This window comes from Myxocyprinus asiaticus, chromosome 30 (genome assembly GCF_019703515.2).
Source record: "Myxocyprinus asiaticus isolate MX2 ecotype Aquarium Trade chromosome 30, UBuf_Myxa_2, whole genome shotgun sequence".
NCBI lineage: Eukaryota > Metazoa > Chordata > Actinopteri > Cypriniformes > Catostomidae > Myxocyprinus > Myxocyprinus asiaticus.
The window spans coordinates 45,100,209-45,121,195 of NC_059373.1; the positions used below are offsets into that span (position 1 = coordinate 45,100,209).

The 20,987-nt window shown below is 39.5% G+C and overlaps 1 protein-coding gene and 1 long non-coding RNA gene across 2 annotated transcripts in view; both read left to right on the top strand.

The window, feature by feature from the left end:
* Positions 1 to 20,987, top strand: part of LOC127421071 (NEDD8-conjugating enzyme Ubc12) — a 162,884-nt gene that overhangs the window by 127,022 nt on the left and 14,875 nt on the right. The window lies entirely within an intron of this gene.
* Positions 1,893 to 20,058, top strand: LOC127421076 (uncharacterized). Its single transcript, XR_007893927.1, has 2 exons — positions 1,893 to 2,187; positions 19,447 to 20,058. It is a non-coding gene; the product is annotated as an uncharacterized LOC127421076 (long non-coding RNA).

Below are 20,987 nucleotides of genomic sequence, written 5' to 3' on the forward strand. Positions count from 1 at the left end.
AACACTTTTGCTCCTGCTTATAATTGACAAAGCTGTCAACATTGCAATTTGCAAGCACTCAAGGTTGGAGCGTATTTTGACGCCTTTCAAATCATGGCACTTCCTTATTTCACATTACCTTTGACAAGAATTATAAAGCTAACAGAACTACTCAGCTGCAGTTACACCTGTTATATCTCCATCTCTCTAGATCTGAAATATACAGGTATTTTCTCTACCATCTGAATCAGTCAATTTAAACAATAAAAATAATAATATACAAAACAATAATAATATAATACACATCAGTATATTAATATAAATATTAATAATATACATAATATGAAAATATATTATATTTAATATTTAGTATATAATCTGTTTTCAGTATACATCATAACTAATTATGCAGCACAGTTCTCTTTCGTAATTTAATCTGTTAAAATTTTCAAAACATATTCTCAACTTTAAACAGCTATTTTTAAGGTAACTGACGAGTTTTGACTTTTACTTGAGATATTTCACACAAAAATGAAAATTGTCATCACTTACCTTCATGCTGTTGCAAACCTGTATGACTTTCTTATTTCAGTGGATATCAAAAGGAGATATTAGGGAGTTTCAACCACCATTCACTTACATTGGATGATAAAAAGATGCAGTGACAGTGAATGAGACTAAACATTTTGCTTAAAGGAATAGTTCACCCAAAAATGAATATTTGCTGATAATTTACTCACCCTCAGGCCATCCAAGATGTATCTGAGTTTATTTCTTCATCAAAACAGAATTTAAGACTTTTAGGATTTCATTTCAGGCCTCCTCCTTTAAACAATGCAAGTGAATGTACTCCATATTTTGATGGTCCAAAATGCATATTTAGGGTGCATCAAAATAATCCACACAACTCCAGTCGACAAATAAAGTTCTTCTGAACGCAAACGATTGATTATTTTGAGAAACAATACTTATATACTTTTTAAATACAAATGTTCACTTCCGTACATCTCATGAGAGGGAAGACATAAATCAGAATCAGAATCAGAATGAGCTTTATTTCCAAGTATGCTTACACATACAAGGAATTTGTCTTGGTGACAGGAGCTTCCAGTGTACAACAATACAAAAACAATACAAAAACAGCAGCAAGACATAGATAATAATAAAAAATAAAAAATAAAACTAATTATACACATACGTACAGACACACACATACACATGGATAGTGCAAATCTAATGCAATCTGTTATGTACAGTGTAAATACAAATCTGTTATGTACAGTGCAAATGTTTTTTTTTTGTTTTTTTTGTTTTTTCAGAGGAATGAAATGGCAGAAGAGGTTGGATGTGTTGGATAAATATAAGAAAGACTAAACTGTGTATTGCACATAGTTATTGCTCAATGGGGCAATTTAACTGTTCATGAGGTGGATAGCCTGAGGGAAGAAACTGTTCCTGTGCCTGACGGTTCTGGTGCTCAGAGCTCTGAAGCGTCAGCCAGAAGGCAACAGTTCAAAAAGGTAGTGGGCAGGGTGAGTGGGGTCCAGAGTGATTTTTCCAGCCTTTTTCCTCAATCTGGAAGTGTATAGTTCTTGAAGGGGGGGCAGGGGGCAACCAATAATCCTCTCAGCAGTCCGAACTGTGCTTTGTAGTCTTCTGATGTCTGATTTCGTAGCTGAACCAAACCAGACAGTTATTGAAGTGCAGAGGACAGACTCAATGACCGCTGAGTAGAACTGTATCAGCAGCGCTTGTGGCAGGATGAATTTCCTCAGCTGGCGAAGGAAGTACAACCTCTGCTGGGCCTTTTTCACAATGGAGTCAATGTGGGTCTCCCACTTCAGGTCCTGTGAGATGGTAATGCCCAGGAACCTGAATGACTCCACTGCTGCCACAGTGCTGTTTATAATGGTGAGGGGGGTCAGTGTTGTGGTGTTCCTCCTAAAGTTCACAATCATCTCCACCGTTTTGAGTATGTTCAGCTCAAGGTTGTTTTGACTGCACCAGACAGCTAGCTGTTTAACCTTCCTTCTGTATGCAGACTCATCATCATCTCGGATGAGGCCGATGACAGTGGTGTCGTCTGCAAACTTCAGGAGCTTGACAGAGGAGTCCTTGGCGATGCAGTCATTGGTGTAGAGGGAGAAGAGTAGTGGGGAGAGCACACATCTCTGGGGGGCACCAGTGCTGATTGTACAGGTGCTGGAAGTGAGTTTCCCCTGTCTCACAAGCTGCTGCCTGTCCGTCAGAAAGCTGGTAATCCACTGACAGATAGACATGGGAACAGAGAGTTGGTGTAATTTATTCTGGAGTGTAGATGGGATGATGATGATGAAAGCCGAACTGAAGTCCACAAAAAGGATCCTTGCATATGTCCCTGGTCTGTCCAGATGTTTCAGGATATGATGCAATCCCATGTTGACTGCATCATCCACAGACCTGTTTGCTCGATAAGCAAATTGTAGGGGATCTAGAAAGGGTCCAGTTATGTTCTTCAGGTGGGCCAACACCAGTCTCTCAAATGATTTCATGACCACAGACGTCAGGGTGACAGGTCTGTAGTCATTAAGTCCTGTGATTTTTGGTTTCTTTGGGATGGGGATGATAGTGGAACGTTTGAAGCAGCATGGGACTTCACACTGCTCCAGTGATCGATTGAAGATCTGTGTGAAGATGGGGGCCAGCTGGTTAGCACAGGATCTAAGACATGCAGGTGAAACGCCATCTGGGCCCTGTGCTTTCCTTATCCTTTGTTGTCGAAAGACGTGGCTCACATCATCATCACAGATCTTAAGTGCAAGTTGAGTAGCAGGAGGGGGGAGGAGAGGGGTTGCAGGAGGTGTTGGTGTTTGTGTGAAGTGAAGGTCAGAGTGGGTGTGGGGTGTGAGATTGGGACTTTCAGATCTACAGTAGAACACATTCAGGTCATCAGCCAGTTGTTGGTCCGCCACAGGGTTGGGGGCAGAAGTCCTGTAATTCGTAAGTTGTTTCATGCCACTCCACACTGATGCAGGGTCGTTAACTGAAAACTTGTTTTTCAGCTTATCAGAGTATCTTCTTTTAGCCACTCTGATTCCCTTATTCAGTGTGTTCCTGGCCTGATTGTTCAATACTTTATCCCCAACTCTGTAAGCATCCTCTTTGGCCTGACAAAGCTGCCTGAGTTCTGCTGTAAACCATGGTTTGTCATTGTTAAATGTTAAATAAGTCCTAGTAGGAATGCACATATCCTCACAAAAACTGATATATGATGTAACAGTATCTGTGAGCTCGTCCAGATTGGTGTCTGCAGCCTCAAAAACACTCCAGTCAGTGCAGTCAAAGCAGGCTTGTAGTTCCAGCTCTGCTTCGTTGGTCCATTTCTTTACAGACCTTAATACAGGTTTAGCAGATTTTAATTTCTGTCTGTAGGTTGGAAGAAGATGAACCAGACAGTGATCAGATAGTCCCAAAGCTGCTCTAGGAACAGAGCGATATGCATCCTTTATTGTTGTGTAGCAGTGATCCAATATACAGTGCATCCAGAAAGTATTTACAGTATTTTTCCACATTTTGTTATGTTACAGCCTTATTCCAAAATGGATTAAATTCATTATTTTCCTCAAAATTCTACAAACAATACCCCATAATGACAATGTGAAAGAAGTTTGTTTGCAATCTTTGCAAATTTATTAAAAATAAAAAACGAAATAATCACATGTACATAAGTATACACAGCCTTTGCCATGACAAAATTGAGCTCAGGTGCATTCTGTTTCCACTGATCATCCTGGAGATGTTTCTACAACTTGATTGGAGTCCACCTGTGGTAAATTCAGTTGATTGGACATGACTTGTAAAGGCACACACCTGTCTATATAAGGTCCCACAGTTAACAGTGCACGTCAGAGCACAAACCAAGCCATGAAGTCCAAGGAATTGTCTGTAGACCTCTTAGACAGGATTATATCGAGGCACAGATCTGGGGAAGGGTACAGAAAAATTTCTGCAGCATTGAAGGTCCCAATGAGCACAGTGGCCTCCATCATCCTGTTGGGCCTCATGTATTCAGATAGAAGACAAAGGCAGGCCTAACAGTCATAAAAACATAACTCAAGCCCCCACCTTCTAAGTCGTAAATTTTACTGATAAAAATCGTGCCAAAATCAAACAAAGGGAGTCCAAAACAGACTACAGATCCATGACGCCTTGCTCACTAAAGGATCGATCTCTCAACTCCTATTGGATGAGGCACACAACAGAACGTCCCTCAAACATGACATCATCAGGAGTTCAAATAATTCTGAAATGCTTCCAGAATTCACTTCCAGCGACTTCGTTCACCGAATAAAGACGTAGCTTTTGCTGCTCTCCGGTGCAACCTCGTGGCATAAGGAAGTAATGTCCGACTTGAAACTGTAGCCACACAATCTCCATCTCGCTGGATGAGTTGAGATTACTCTGTGTTCAACCAAACACTCTAACGGATCCGAAGGAGACCGACGAGCAATTCGCATCTTCATCCGTTTGCCTACAGAAGTGAAGAGATTAAAGATTTCTCTTCCATCTTCAATCAAGTCGACATTTCTGAGTTCTCCGCCAGCCCGCCGAGAATCAACAGCCGTACCGCCCGCCGACAGAGCGAGGAAACGGCCTCCCGTCATCACCCGAGCCTCAAGGAACCGGGTCACAGTTAAAGGACGGAGGAAAACACATTCTACCTGTGTCCTCATGCAATTCAAGTAAGAGGTTACGTCTGGGCAGAGATAGAATATTATAGTGTGTTATTCTTGTGTTTCAAGGTTTTTGCTTGTACAGTTTACGGACCGCCATGTCCGCTCATTATTAATACTCAGGGTATTAATTATCACAAATTTGTTTTGCTGTATTGTGGTCCAACCAAATTGGATTGTTGTGCATTTTCGCCATCGCGGGTGAGACAGAAACTGTAGCCATACAGGCTACGTTATTAATCCATTAGAGTCAAATAACGCAGGACTTTTACGAGCCCCGCTCGTAAAACCGCGTCTCTGAGTGATGAACACAGATGTTTTCTCTCCAGCTATAGCGAAATAAGCTTTCGGGCTGTCACTTAATAATCTCTCTCTCTCTCTCTCTCTCTCACTAACCACACTGACACACACACACACACTGTCACACACACCTTATGTGTTATAGGATTATTTTTATTTCCATATCTAATCATATCACTGTTTAGTTTGTAGTTGTAAGTCGGAAGTTTATTGACTGCATTGTATTAATTATTAATTGATATTACTGTATAAATAAACTTTGTTTATATTACAAAGAGAAGTGTTTTGGTTTGTTTTGCATACACCTGTGTCATGCTGACGGGATTTCAGTGCTCGGATTCAAACCTTCATTCATTGTTTTTTTTTTCCCGAAAATCGATATTCTTTGGATGTCGATTTTCCTAAGAAAACAATCTAATATTGAGACTGTTTTACTATTCGGTTATTAGTCCCTGATTTCAGGGTGGTGCCCCGTCAGTGTTAATCCTTATTAATATTCTATTGATTTTTGATAATTGATAATTATCTTTGATTGAATTTGAATGATCAATAAGCTAATGTTAATTTTAATTAATGTTTCATCGATGTTAGCAATTAACGATTATCTTTGATAACTGTTGATTTAAAGGATTTAAAAAAACTAACATTGATTCTAATCAATGTTCTATTGATTTGAATAATTAATAACTATCTTTGATAATTATTAATTATTGCTAATAACCAAACTTGCTCCTAAACGTAGCACACTACATTTACTGGAGTCCCATATGAGGTTTTAATGAGTTAGATCCAATTAATTAATTTAAATATTAATTAATAACTACAGAAATAATTATTATTTCTGATAGTAACACTGATCTAAACAATCAGTAAAGCCCTACAATCCGTAAATGGAAGAAGTTTGGAACCACCAGGACTCTTCCTAGAGCTGGCCGCCTGGCCAAACTGAGCGATCGGGGGAGAAGGGCCTTATTCAGGGAGGTGACCAAGAACCCGATGGTCACTCTGACAGAGCTCCAGCATTTCTCTGTGGAGAGAGGAGAACCTTCCAGAAGAACAACCATCTCTGCAGCACTCCACCAATCAGGCCTGTATGGTAGAGTGGCCAGACGGAAGCCACTCCTCAGTAAAAGACACATGACAGCCCACCTGGAGTTTGCCAAAAGGCACCTGAAGGACTCTCAGACCATGAGAAACAAATATTGAACTCTTTGGCCTGAATGGCAAACGTCATATCTGGAGGAAACCAGGCACCGCTCATCACCTGGCCAATACCATCCCTACAGTGAAGCATGGTGGTGGCAGCATCATGCTGTGGGGATGTTTTTCAGTGGCAGGAACTGGGAGACTAGTCAGGATCGAGGGAAAGATGAATGCAGCAATGTACAGAGACATCCTTGATGAAAACCTGCTCCAGAGCGCTCTGGACCTCAGACTGGGGTGAAGGTTCATCTTCCAACAGGACAATGACCCTAAGCACACAGCCAAGATAACAAAGGAGTGGCTCCGGGACAACTCTATGAATGTCCTTGAGTGGCCCAGCCAGAGCCCAGACTTGAACCTGATTGAACATCTCTGAAGAGATCTGAAAATGGCTGTGCACCGACGCTCCCCATCCAACCTGATGGATTTTGAGAGTTCCTGCAAAGCAGAATGGGAGAAACTGCCCAAAAATAGGTGTGCCAAGCTTGTAGCATCATACTCAAAAAGACTTGAGGCTGTAATTGGTGCCAAAGGTGCTTCAACAATGTATTGAGCAAAGGCTGTGAATACTTATGTACATGTGATTTTTTTCATTTTTTTATTTTTAATAAATTTGTAAAGATTTCAAACAAACTTCTTTCACGTTGTCATTATGGGGTATTGTTTGTAGAATTTTGAGGAAAGTAATGAATTTAATCCATTTTGGAATAAGGCTGTAACATAACAAAACGTGGAAAAAGTGGAGCGCTGTGAATACTTTCCGGATGCACTCTATTTCTGTCTCTGGTGGGGCATGTAATGTGCTGTTTGTATTTGGGCAGTTCACGTGTAAGGTTTGCTTTGTTAAAATCCCCAAGAATAATAATAACTGAGTCCGGGTATTGTTGTTCCCTGTCTGTGATTTGATCAGCCAGCTGTTGCAGCGTGGCATTCAAACAAGTGTTTGGCGCGATATACACACTTACCAAAATAAACGAGGAAAACTCCCGCGGCGAGTAGAAAGGCTTACCGTTAATAAAGAGCGCTTCCAAATTAGGACAGCACATCCTCTTTAACGTAGTTACATCTGTACACCAACCTTCCTCTCGTTTTCTCCGTTAACTCCATGATGCTATCTGCTCTGAACAGCTGAAAGCCCGGCAGATGTTACGCGCTGTGCAGAATGGCTTCACTCAGCCAGGTTTCTGTGAAGTACAAGGCAGCAGAGTTTGAAAAGTCCTTGTTTGTGCGGGTGAGGAGATATAGTTCGTCCGTTTTGTTAGGGAGAGAGCGGAGATTCGCTAGATGAATGCTCAGCAGCGTTGTTCGAAAGCCCCGCCGACAGAGTTTGACCAGCGCGCCTGCTCGTCTCCCTCGCCTGCGTCTCATAGCGCGTTTAAACAATACAGCCGCGCCTCCGACTATAATGTCAAACAAAACATCCGAATATTCAGAATCCGGGAAAAGATTGACTGGTATGTGCTGTCAAATGTTCAGCAGTTCGTCTCAGATAAAACTGACTGAAAAAAGATTACTAAACACAGACCAAACAAACAAAAACAACAAAACAATAGAAGCGCTCCACACTGAGGCGGTCATCTGCGGCGACATCATGATGTATATCCACTGTATATAAGCTCATTGGTAAGGTCACGCGTCACGTGGAGGAGGAGTCTTTTTAATTATTATTATTTGGATTTTTTATTTTATTTTATATTGTTTTGAAATTGTTTTGGACTGTTTTGGTTTGTGAACGGCACAAGTTTCTCTTGTAAACAATGACGCGCTTCCTGATGACTCCTCCACGTGACGCGTGACCTTACCAACAAGCTTACGTCATCCCTGTCATGAGTGCACATCACAGAGATGTATGGAAGCGAACGTTTATAGTTAAAAAGTATATAAGTATTGTTTTGTTTCTAAAAATAATCAATCGTTTGCATTCAGAAGAACTTTATTTGTCGACTGGAGTCGACTGGATTATTTTGATGCACCCTATATATGCATTTTGGACTGTCAAAAAATGGAGGACATTCACTTGCATTGTTTAGAGGAGGAGGCCTGAAAGGAAATCCTAAAAGTCTTCAATTCTGTTTTGATGAAGAAAGAAACTCGGATAAATCTTGGATGGCCTGAGGGTGAGTACATTGTCAGCAAATTTTCATTTTTGGGTGAACTATTCCTTTAACAGCTCCTTTTTTGTTCTACGGCAGATAAAAATTCATACAGACTCAAGGGTGAGCAGTGATGACAGATTTTTAAATGAACTGCCCTTTAACTACCTGTTAAAGTATTTATTAAAGGTATCAGCCAAGAAAAAAAAAATATATAAATGTTCTTCAGCACATGCTAGACCTTATTCACAGCAGTGCCATATTTAATTTTTGATTAGAATGACAACGAGGCTGTGAGGGATAGACGTACAGTCTTTTCAATCGGCTGTACTGCAGTTTAAAGTGTTTTTGGATCATTCCGAAGACAAAACATTGGATACATTTCTTTTCAAGGACACTCAGTAGACAAAAAACTCCAGACAACATTAGTTGTGGAAAATCAGATGGGATTTAGCAGCTTTTTACAGCTTTATACCGTGCATGCCATTGAAGAGACTGTAAGTCTATCCCTTCATATCCATTCACATTAAAAATCAAACATGGCACTACTGTGAATAAGGTCTATAGACTAATCTTCTTGTTTACAAAAATGTCAGTGCATGCGCAGTAAGTGGTGGCAGAAAGCCCACTGATAAAAGTACTATAATGAAATGAGTTAATAACAAACATGTAATCATGTTCGCTATACATTTTTGCTGCAAATTTGTGAGTTGAAATGATCTCCTCAGTCCAGTCAGCTCTGTTGATGGCTTGAAGCCACAGCAGTCAACGAGAGCCCTCAGAATCATTTTTCAACAATGTAATCCGATAAAAGTTTACTTTTTACGAATGGTTTTTGCCACCACTTCTGCGTTTTACATAAGTGGTGACATTGCCAAAGCATTGGTCTATTGCATCACGTCTTGCTGGAAAGCAAGACACTGAAGAGAAGGGTCACAATATAGGCTACATAATTTAAGCTACGTGCATTCTTAATGAATTCATTCAGAGTTTTAATGTTGTATTAACTTATTTAAAAAAAGAAAACACAAATGCACAGTAAAATATAAAAAACATGTCCAGAGTCATCCAAGTAGCATCGGTGGTTTTGTATTTACCAGCTAATGAATTAATGTTTTTTTTTTTATTTTTTTATTTTTATTGCAGAAGTGGTCTTAAATTTTCCTTTTATTTGGCCTTAAAAAGTCTTAAGTCTTTAATTTCATTCCTTCGAACCTGCAGAAACCCTGAAACAAACCATTGACGAGACTCACATCATGACCCATGAGCGTGTAAACAGGTTGATAATGCTTTCAGAATAAAACAAGTAAATGGGTCCACATTCCGGCCAATATTAAAATAAGCTTTTAGAATCTATTATTTCTGAATATTTTATTTTACTATTAAACCAGACTCCTGATGTGTAGTGTTACATTTAATACTAAATTACCACTGCATTGAAGTATGGTAAAATAAACAATTAATAATTATACTCGGCCTTTATTCAGTTTTACTAACACATGATAAAAACTTAGCAGCAAATCTTCAAGCAATCACAGAATGGTGCCATCAGTATACAGTTCAAAAAATTTTGCATCATTCACTGAGTGCATGAGTGCACTACTACTACTGGGCTTAAAAGATACTACTATGCAGAACGTTTTATCTTCTCTCTTCCATGTTCTTCTTAATGGCTGATCCCTGTACCAGAATAACTGCACACACCTGCTCAATTGAATATTTAAATTTACATTTACATTTATTCATTTGGCAGACCCTTTTATCCAAAGCGACTTACAAGAGAGGAAAACATAAGCGAATCATCTTAGGAGACAGTGGTATGAAAAGTGCTGTATTACAAAGTATCACTAGCATCATAATAGTGTTCAAAACAGAATAAAGTGCAACAGGTTTTTTTTTTCTTTTTTTTTTTTTTTTTTTTTTTAAATGACTGGTTAAGTGCTCATGGAAAAGATGTGTTTTTAGTAATTTTTTGAAGACAGAGAGTGAGTCAGCTTCACGGATGGAGTTGGGAAGGTCGTTCCACCAACGTGGTACGATGAAGCTGAAAGTCCGGGAAAGTGTTTTGGTGCCTCTTTGTGTTGGTACAACAAGGCGACGTTCCTTAGCCGACCGCAGGCTTCTAGTGGGCGCGTAGCTCTGCATAAATGATTTTAGGTATGCTGGAGCAGTCCCAGTGACTGTTCTGTATGCCAGCATCAGAGCCTTGAATTTGATATGTGCATCAACCGGCAGCCAGTGGAGAGAGACAAGGAGTGGTGTAACATGTGCTGTCTTTGGTTCATTAAAGACCAGGTGTGCTGCTGCATTCTGGATCATTTGCAGGGGTCTAATTGCACATGCAGGGAGGCCTGCAATGAGAGCGTTACAGTAGTCCAGTCTAGTTATGACAAGTGACTGGACAAGCAGTTGTGTGGCATGTTCAGAGAGGAAGGGTCTTATCTTCCTGATATTGTAGAGTGTAAATCTACATGATCTTGCGGTCTTTGAGATGTGGTCTGTGAAATTTAGTCTGTTGTCGATGGTTACCCCTAGATTTCTGACCGATTTGGAAGGCGTTACTGTAATTGCACCCAGCTGCATGGTGATGTTGTGTTCAACAGCAGGGTTGGCTGGAAAGACAAGGAGTTCAGTCTTGACTGGGTTGAGTTGCAGGTGGTGCTCCTTCATCCAGGCTGAGATGTCCGCCAGGCAGGCAGAAATTCGAGCAGTCACTGTGGTGTCGTTGGGCTGGAAAGACAAGTAGAGTAGCGTGTCATCAGCGTAGCAGTGGTAAGAGAAACCATGTGCCTGAATGAAGGGTCCCAGTGATGTTGTGTATATAGAGAAGAGAAGTGGCCCAAGCACTGATCCATGAGGTACCCCAGTAAGTAGCTGATGTGGCTTGGATACCTCACCTTTCCAGGCTTGAAGGACCTACCTGATGTGGTTTGGATACCTCACCTCTCCAGGCTTGAAGGACCTACCTGAGAGATAAGAATTAAACCAGTCAAGCACAGTTCCTGTGATGCCCAGCGAGGAGAGGGTAGAGAGTCAGATCTGATGGTTGACTGTGTCAAAGGCTGCAGAAATTCCAGCAGAATCAGGATGGATGATCTGGATTCAGCTTTCGCCCGTCTCAGCAACTCAGTGACAGACAGCAGGGTAGTCTCAGTGGAGTGTCCACTTTTGAAGCCTGACTGATTGTTATCCAGCAGCTTGTTCTGTGAGAGATAGGCAGAGATTTGATTGAAAACTGCCCTTTCAAGTGTTTTTGCCATGAATGGGATGAGAGAGACTGGTCTGTAGTGTTCTATTTGTGTGGGATTAAGTGCGGGTTTCTTCAGCAGCGGGGTTACTTGAGCCTGCTTAAATGTAGTGGGAAAAGTGCCTGTAAGTAGAGATATGTTAATTATGTGTGTGAGTGCAGGTAGGATGGACAGAGAAATGGCCTGGAGAAGGTGAGAAGGAATGGGGTCAAGGGAACAGGTGGTGGGGTGGTTGGAGAGGAGGAGTTTAGAGACCTCAGTGTCAGTCAGAGGAGAGAACATAGAGACAGAAGAGTTGCATACAGGAGACAGGTGTTTGACAGGGTGTGGTGCTGAGAATGTATTGCTGATGGTTGTAACCTTATTAGTAAAAAATGTGGCGAAGACATCTGCTGTCAATGATGTGTCTGGTGGTGGAGGGGGAGGGCAGAGAAGTGTGTTGAATGTTCTAAACAAGCTGCGAGTGTCTGTGGTGCTGTTGATCTTGTTCTGGTAATAGGAGGTTTTTGCAGATTTAACGTTATCTGAAAAAGTTGCAAGCAGGGACTGATATTTACCTAGATCTGCTGGATCTTTAGATTTCCGCCATCTCCTCTCAGCTGCCCTGAGGTCAGTCCGATGTTCACGAAGGACGTCAGACAGCCAGGGGCTGGGTGGTGTAGAACGTGCTGGCCTAGAGGAGATAGGACAGATGTTGTCTAGACAGGTTGTTAAAGTAGAGCTTAGTGTGTCTGTGGCAGTGTTTACATTAAGCGTGGTAAATACATTTTGTGTAGGAAGAGAGGTAGAGACAGCAGTGGAAAGGCGAGAGGGTGAAAGGGAATGGAGGTTATGGCGAAAGGAAACCAAAGGTGGAGTCTGTTTTAATGTAGATGGGAGGGTCATGTTGAATTGAACAAAGTAGTGATCAGAGACATGTAAAGGAGTAACAAGAATATTTGAGTTGGTACAGTTACGTGTAAATATGAGGTCCAGCTGGTTGCCCGATCTGTGAGTTGCTGTGGTGTGTAGTTTTTCCAAGTCAAATGAGGCCAGGAGAGTATTCAGTTCAGTGCCCTGGGGCTTGTCTTGGTGTATGTTGAAATCACCAAGAACCACAAGTGGCCTACCATCCTCCGGTAAGGAGGACAACAGGACATCCAACTCCTCAAGAAAGTTTGTCAGCTGACCTGGAGGGCAATAGATGACAACAACATGTATTTTTGTGGGTTGCATTGTAGTAATAGAATGGAATTCAAAACTAGTATTGTTACATAGTGAAGAGTGTGGTGAAAAAGTCCAGTTGTTATGAATGAGCAAACCTGTTCCCCCACCCCTACCGGTGTGTCGAGGGGTGTGAGAGAAGGAGAAGTTGTTGGAGAGAGCAGCAGGTGTTGCTGTATCCTCTGGACGTATCCATGTTTCTGTCAGTGCCAGGATGGTGAGGGTGGACTGCGTTGCAAAGGCTGGAATGAAGTCAGCTTTGTTCACAGCTGACTGGCAGTTCCAGAGTCCCACTGAGAAAGAGAGCGGAGCAGGTGCTGAGGTGCAAAATGGCCGTAGGTTGTGTGGGTTGCGTTTGGTCTTGCATCGATATCGTGTAAATGGTCTGTAACAGATAACAGGGATGTGCTTGAAGGCATGTGTTATTCGTGAAGTAGACATGTTAGTATATAGAAGGAAAATAAGAAAAGAGACAGAATAACAAGATACTTAAGTGCTATGTTGAGTGGCTGTTTGTCGGTGTCCTTGCTCGGTGGACTCGCACAGGTAGACTCGTTGGTCTTTACACAAGTAGGTTTTCACACGAGGAGGGCTTTACACGAGGGCTACCACTTCTGCTGCCGCTTCCGCGTCAGCAATCAAATCAAATATATACGCGATGATAATGAGCCGTTCAATGAAAAAAGCAGGACACGCCTTAATGCTACTTAGCACAACAAAGCTAGTCACGTGGTCAACAGAAACTAAGGGTCACGTGAGGTGACAAGCGCGACTTCCGTGCACCGCAAATACATTATGCTGCACTTTAGCAATAAATAATGAATATGTAAGACTAATACTGTAAATTGGCAAGCAGATATCATTGAGTCCCAGCAAACACAAAAATCCCTGCATCAATGTATGTCCTAATCTGTAGGTGCAGCATTTTGTTGTCATTTTCAGTGACAGATCATGTGAAAAAAAAAAAATGAAGCAATAAATGTTTTGTACATGAAAAACTGTTCTTTACGTTGTTTTAAAAGAATTTAAACATGATTTAATCTATTAAAAAATTTGTAATTACGATACATCTCCACTTTATACAGAGCACCCCCAATATTTTCAGAAGCCTGGTTCGTTTGTGTCGTTAAAAGAAACACTGTAACTATTTATCTTCCTTAGAAATAGCATGAAACTTTTCAGGAGCAGTGACGTCGCTCCAAATCGCTTGTGCTGATTTGTGTCGTTAAAAGAAACACTGTTTATTATATTCCTTTCTTTGTATGTAACAGCTTTTGGGAGCCGTGAAATTATTCCAAGTTTTTCCGCAAGTGATCAGCAACAGTATTCAGCTCTGAATACGTTTATTACTTTTAATTCTCCTAGAAGCTGGCGTGACTTGCATAGTCCTATATATTAGCTAATATTCAAAATATTTGTTTGAAATTTCATCACAGTGTTTGAAATCATGTTATGTGCTGTTCACATGCTTGAATGCGTTTGTTGTTGCACTAAAATTACACGCAGTGCCACAAAAGAGCAAAACATATGTTTCTCAACTCGAGACGTTTAACAGTTTAAGCTCTTTTAAACTTGACATGGCATTGAAAAAAACAAACAAGCCGTCAAAGACATCTATCTAGCGCACGTTTACATTGAAATCATTTATAAAACAGCACATACGGAGCATATTTATTTATATGAGCCTATTATTATCCAGTTTGTTTCCTAATTTCAAACATCATTCAAATAGAACATACATATTACACAGGAGGAAAGGCTCCTCATTACCATGATTAGGTCAATATAGCTAGTTTAATAGTAATAATAATAATAAATTATAGTATTTATGAAGTACTAGCCAAAACACATTTTGAAACTTAACTACAACTGCCACTGTTGAAATAAAAATGAGGTCTAATAGATTCTACCTATAGATTATTTCATATGAATCTATAACATTTTGTCGAAATATAACAGTTACTTTTACTCAAGTAAAATCGTGAAACAATTATGTAAAGGTGATGAGGTGTAATTAATTTTTTATTTTATTTTTTATTTTTAGCACATAGCACAGTGTTGCTCTTTCCTCCTGACTGCTGTTTGGCATGTCTGGGCTGCCTACTGTTTGAAAGGTTTGACTTGACTTCCTCCATAACGCTTTAAACTAGAAAAGTCTCACTAGAATTGAAATGGGTCTCATAAGTTTTGAGGTCTGCGCAGTGTGCACCACAATATCAAGGGAAGCCAGGTTGTTGAGTGCGTGCGCCAGAGAGCACAGCAGATCATGAGCGCAAGCTGGTTCCATTACACTCGCGCGAAAGCTTTAATCGGACCGCAAAAATATTGCAGTGCGGATGAGAAGCCTTTAGCTGAATGCGAGATTTTCATTAAATTTGCCTCGGTAGTCCTAAATGGGCTATCACTTAGACAGTCGTCCTAAAAATCTTCAATGGGAGAACCATGGCATTGTTTTTTCCCTGCTGTCCACGACCCAGTCTGAATAGACATATGACCCACATTTGGGTTGCAACCCACCAGTTGAGAGACACTGCACTAGACCAATCAGTCATGTTCTTGATTGAACTGCTGATCTATGTGTTCATCTACTGACTAACAATATCCCAAGACTGATAGTGGCAGATGTAGAGATAAAATTACCATATTATGTGAAATATCTATTTGAGTGATTGAATAGGTCTTGAATAGATTGAATATCAGCTGTTAAAAAGTTGATAGGCCTACAGGATTATATTAGCAGAATAACATTGGATATGCATGTACTCTCTATCCATGGGTACACTTGAAAAAAATGTCCTGCATAATGTGAAGGTTAATCCAGATTGCCAGTTTTATGTCAAGCTAAGGAACATTTAGAATTTGTTGATGTGTTTAACAGACAATATATTGGTACTCTGGAGATTTTTTTAAAAAAATTTTTTTATGTTGGCAAATCAGTAGCAAAATTGTTACTAAGTGATTCCAGTGGAAATGCAGTTGTATCGCAAATTCATGGATATTTATAATTTGATTGTGACTCCAATTAATGAGCTAGTACTTGTTGCAATGAAGCTTGGTACATTAATCCATAAGATCTATGCATGGGCGCTTGCTTTGGTGTTGCTACCCCTCATAGTATATAGTACATAGTACAAAAGTAATTGTATTTTTTTGTATATAGCCATATACCAGATTTAAATATCAGAAAATGTAAATATTGCAACAGTCCTAATTATTTAATTCTCATTTGTCTTTTTTCGTTTGCAGATTTATTATACATCTATTTTAACCTTAGATAAATTTTCTTGCAGTACCTAACTGCACCGTAATTTGATGACCAAACTTTTGTTGTGGCAATGTATTTGATTATGTTGTGACAACCGGCAAAGTGAATTTCCTATATTCGTAGCCACAACGTAACTTTGGACCAGTGCCAGTCCGTCATTTCGATGTTGTGTCAACATCGAGGAACAATAGTTGTTCGTTGGTTACCAGTTGGTAATTTTTGCTTTTAATGATTAAACCTAACCCTAACCCTAACCCTAACCCTATGGGTGGACATGCAGTAGTGCAACCTAATTTATGTTCTTATTTTCCCAACATAATTTAAAGTTGTAACACTTAAAGATTGACAAACACACAGACATTTAATAACACTTTTCAGCGTCCAAAGAAACAAAAACACACGCTGCTTTTCAGCCAGCTGTGTCAAATCCTAAAGACACGCGGGCAAGTTTCCCCTCGCTGGAACACGAGGCAGGTGTGGTGCGCAGGTGGAAGTCATTCGCCACTTATCTTCCCGGCCTCGCTCTGCCCAGACACCGCTCGGCTCCGCCCTTCTCACCACAAAAGTCTATTTAAACAGTTGCGTATGAATAACGAATGCAGATTAAAGTTAATGTACTTGATTTATTTCTAAAGAGAACAGAGAAAAAAATGCAACAATAAAAGAAACTGAGACCTATTGCCACATAATTGCAACAAAATTACAAGGCTGAATGAGTTCTGCTCATATTAAACTCTACCTAGACCAACTTAGCACCTAATGCATTGAATTACATTTGTTAATTTAATTTAGAGCAATTTTAGGGATATATAAAAATGGTAAATGACTTCATTACCATATCTTCAGATCTACATATTTTTTCAATAAATTATTATAGCAAATTATAGCAAAAATGTCAAATTAATCAGTTAGCAATAAAACAAAAAATACTGTGTGTGTGTGTGTGTGTGTGTATATATATATATATATATATATATATATATATATATATATATATATATATATAATTATATATTCAACAACACTCAACAGCCTTGCTTTTCACAGACTGTGGCACAGTCACACACAGCTCCGTGCGTCTGTCTCTCCCTGTCTGCTGCTGTCTTCTGTCCTTAAATACTCCCGCCGCTCCTCCCTGGAACTTAAGTCATTAAGTGAAAGTGGGGAAATCTTGCTACATGTACGCAATCTAATCAGTATTTCTGCAAAAGCTGAGTCTTTTTGTCTAACAATGATTGTTAATTCTGACAGTGCAAATGTGCTGTTCCACAAATCTAATGGAGCATTTTGCAAATACAGTGGTTTTCCTCTCACAGGTGGCAATTAGAAAAAATCTCCCACAGCAATTATACTAACTTTACCAAATGGAGAGTAGTCATGTCTGCTTTTTGTCTAAGCCTACCATGGACATAGGCTAGTAGGCTGTGGTTTACCATAGAAATTTAATCTATAATCAGTATATGCAAGTCACTAAATACCACACGTTTTGTATTTATTTTTCTTCTAAAGGTGTGTAAGGCAATTTTACATCTGTCCCGATTGAAAATGTACTATGGATGGTCTTGGCACCCAAGTTGAAAGCAGCAATTCCAGTAGGTGCTGTCAATAGAACAGAAACTTTGTCTGGTGCAGTTGCAATTTGGGATAATAATTTGGTCGTTTCATAATGAATGAAGCTCTGATTAAATGTGACTTTCCTGTTCCTGCACCTCCAGTAACAAATACATGGAAAGGCTCTGGCTTTTTACCTCTAACTTTCTCTAAGCACCACTGTCTTGCTTGATAGAAAATATATTTTTGTTTGGAGTTCAGAGACCTAAGTAGATTGAGAGCATCTGATCTACACAAGACATTCAAACTAGATTCAAATCGATTGCTTCTTTCATTTTTAATGGATGGATCAGGAATTATATCAACATGCTCATCAAGTTCTTTTGATGAATCTCTAATTTCTTGTTGACATTCCAAGCGCTCTGACTCCTGCTCAGGACACATCTCAAATGTTTGCCAGCTACATTTTGCAAGGGCCCTACATCCCCCTGTGACAGGGGGACCCCTCATTATTCTTATTTTCAAGGTTTTCGGTACTTTTGGGATACATAACATGCGTGAAATCTCTTGAAAGTTTGCACACACATCAGAGTTGTTGCCCATTAGGGCGTGCAGCACCACCTAGAACATGGGCCTGTTCGGGGGGCTCTGTAGCACATCCCTTTTGAGCTACAGTCACCAAACTTTGTACACATATAGATCTCATCAAGCCGGACAACTTGCATGCTGACAGTCATAAGCTCTGCCCAAAATGAAGTTGGCCATTTTGGATTGTTTGAAAAATGCATGCTCTGGAATTTGATATACTCCTCAGAGGGATTTCATGATACAGGTACCAAATGTGGGCGACATCATGCCAAGACATTGACGATGCTAAATCTTGAAAGGATTTTTGATACATCGAATGGTGTTGCCATGGCGAAGCGATAAAATAATGTCAAAAAATTGGAGTAAGGAAATGTCTCATATCTTCTGCACGCATGGTGAGGTTTACAAGAAAATTGTGCCAAATGTTTGTCCTTGCAGGCTGATCACATTGATGTTGCTATTGTGGGTCACGGTCGTAGTGCCACCAACTGGCAGGACGAAGTGTGTCACTTTTAACAGACTTTGAAATATCCCTATTATGTTAACCTGAATTACTTAAAAAAAAAAAAAATGTGAATAATATCAAGTCAGTGCAGATGTAGAATTCTGAAGGGATTCTTGATATCTTAAATACTGTTGCCATGGCATTGCATTAAAGGTCATCATTCCTTTTTGTGCATATTCACATGTTTTGAGGTATTTGGCATGCTTGGATTTTAAAGTTTATTGTTAATAAACACTTCTTAATTTTTATATAAATAAAATATTATAAAAATATCAACTGAAATGTAAAAATACTACAAAACCAAAGTCATATTTCTAATTCAATGCTGAGTGGCAATTACAAGAAATGTCCAATAGAGGGCATCCAAGCTCCATTGTTGAATTATTCCCAAAATAACACTTTGAGAAGATTTTTTTTTTGTGTGTCCTGTCTAGAAGGGATCCCACTTTCGTCCATTATGTATATGAAGTAACTACATTCTTCAGTTAACTATATTTCTCATTTCATGTTTTAAACATCTCCAGTTCTTGAGTTGGAGTTTCTGTTTCATCTGATCTGTGTATGTTTTGATTGCCGATCCGGCGCTGGAATGTGTTATTTTGAATTTATGATAAATGTTTGTTCTGGCTGTTATCAATGTCTTTTAGTGTCAGCAGTTTTTTCTGCAGCTCATGCTCTTTTCCAGGAAATAGAAAAGCTAAATATGTCCCCCATCGTGATTGCCTTCTCGGCCGTATTGTTTGTGTGTATGTAGAGCATGTGTTTTCTCTTTCTCTCTCTCTCTCTCAATCGCTCTCAGGTGTGGAGTAACCAGGTGATCTGATTGTTAATGTGCAGCGCCGGCACGCAGTGTTTCCTTCCTATATAAACCGAGTGTTTTGTGGCTGGGTTGTGCGATGGGTGTTCGTGAGCTGTGCCATCTTGGTCACCGCTGCTTTTGCGCAAATTACCGCTGCTGGAGCGGATTTTCCCGCAATTTTTTTTTTTATCTACACAGTGTTGATATGGCAACAAGTAAACAAATTAAGTTTTGTCTCACCAGCATGTGTGGAAACGTTTAAATCACGTGTGTGACAACTAACCCCGTGTTAGTTTGTGCCCCACGCTCCTCTAGGCAACGAATCTGAAAATGGCAATATATGCTGAACACTTGTATGCTGAAACTGTTCATAAATGTTTTTACTGATATTAAAATGTAAATTATATACAGTAGATATATGCAATATACAGAATATGACAATATGACAAAAATGAAAATTTTCATATATGTATCTTGTTTTTTAAACACTTGTGGAATTTAAATGTGTATTAAATTGTATTTGTTTATATATGGCCAGTGGCGATTTCTCATGACCAGCAAAGCCTTCTCTGCTGGCATAACATGCCTAATAAATATTTTTTCATCCTTTCATTCTGATTGACCTTTTTGCCTATGTATTTTCAATCGCTTTGCACTCATAATTCATCTACAAACAAATAGCAAAAAAAAACAAAACATTTATCTAACTCAGTCAGACTCTTTATATCAGCGCTGATTTATGTACTTCTCCACTGACATACAATATCTCATGACCAACAACAGCACACATAGAGATGAAGTTATCAAATTTATTATGTTATTATGGGAATCCCATCCCTTTACGTTTGACTGCGGCAAACAAATGCTTGAAAAGTCTGAAGCTGTCGCAACATTTCCAAATATACAGCAGCTGTTTGTATAATCTACATATTAACAGTGTATCCTCCTAAACATTCGCGGCACCGCAGACAGCACACATACATCACAGTTCGCGTTTAATCTTCACCCTGCGTGCTGAGAATGAGACACAAAAACCCGCATTTATACAAAGAATCCCTAACATTCACTTAAAATCCCCATTAGTTGTGTAATAAAATGTGATTAGAATTTGAAGTGTTATTAATACAGTAGTAGAGACTGGGGCACAAACTAACACTTTTTGGTTTTCTTAAGTTTGTGTAAAAGTACTTGAGGTTCGATGTATTTTTCTTTTTTCATATTAATTTCACACGTGTCTATTACACATATGTGGTCTTGTTTCATGAATGCAGCATGTACATTTTTCGCAATCTACCTAAAAAAAAAGAAAGTGAAATGGTGGGGCACGTTGTAACAGGAGAGGGGCACATTGTAACAAGGGGCACATTGTAACAAGACCATATAACAGCTTAAAACCCCCCTCTAACAACTATATCTGATCTAATTATAAAGCCTAGAAGATAAACTAAATTTTCATGTCAATAAAAGCCATTTATTAACTTAATAATTTTGACACTTGACAATAAATACACAACAAAGCCATAGCATTGACCAAAATAATG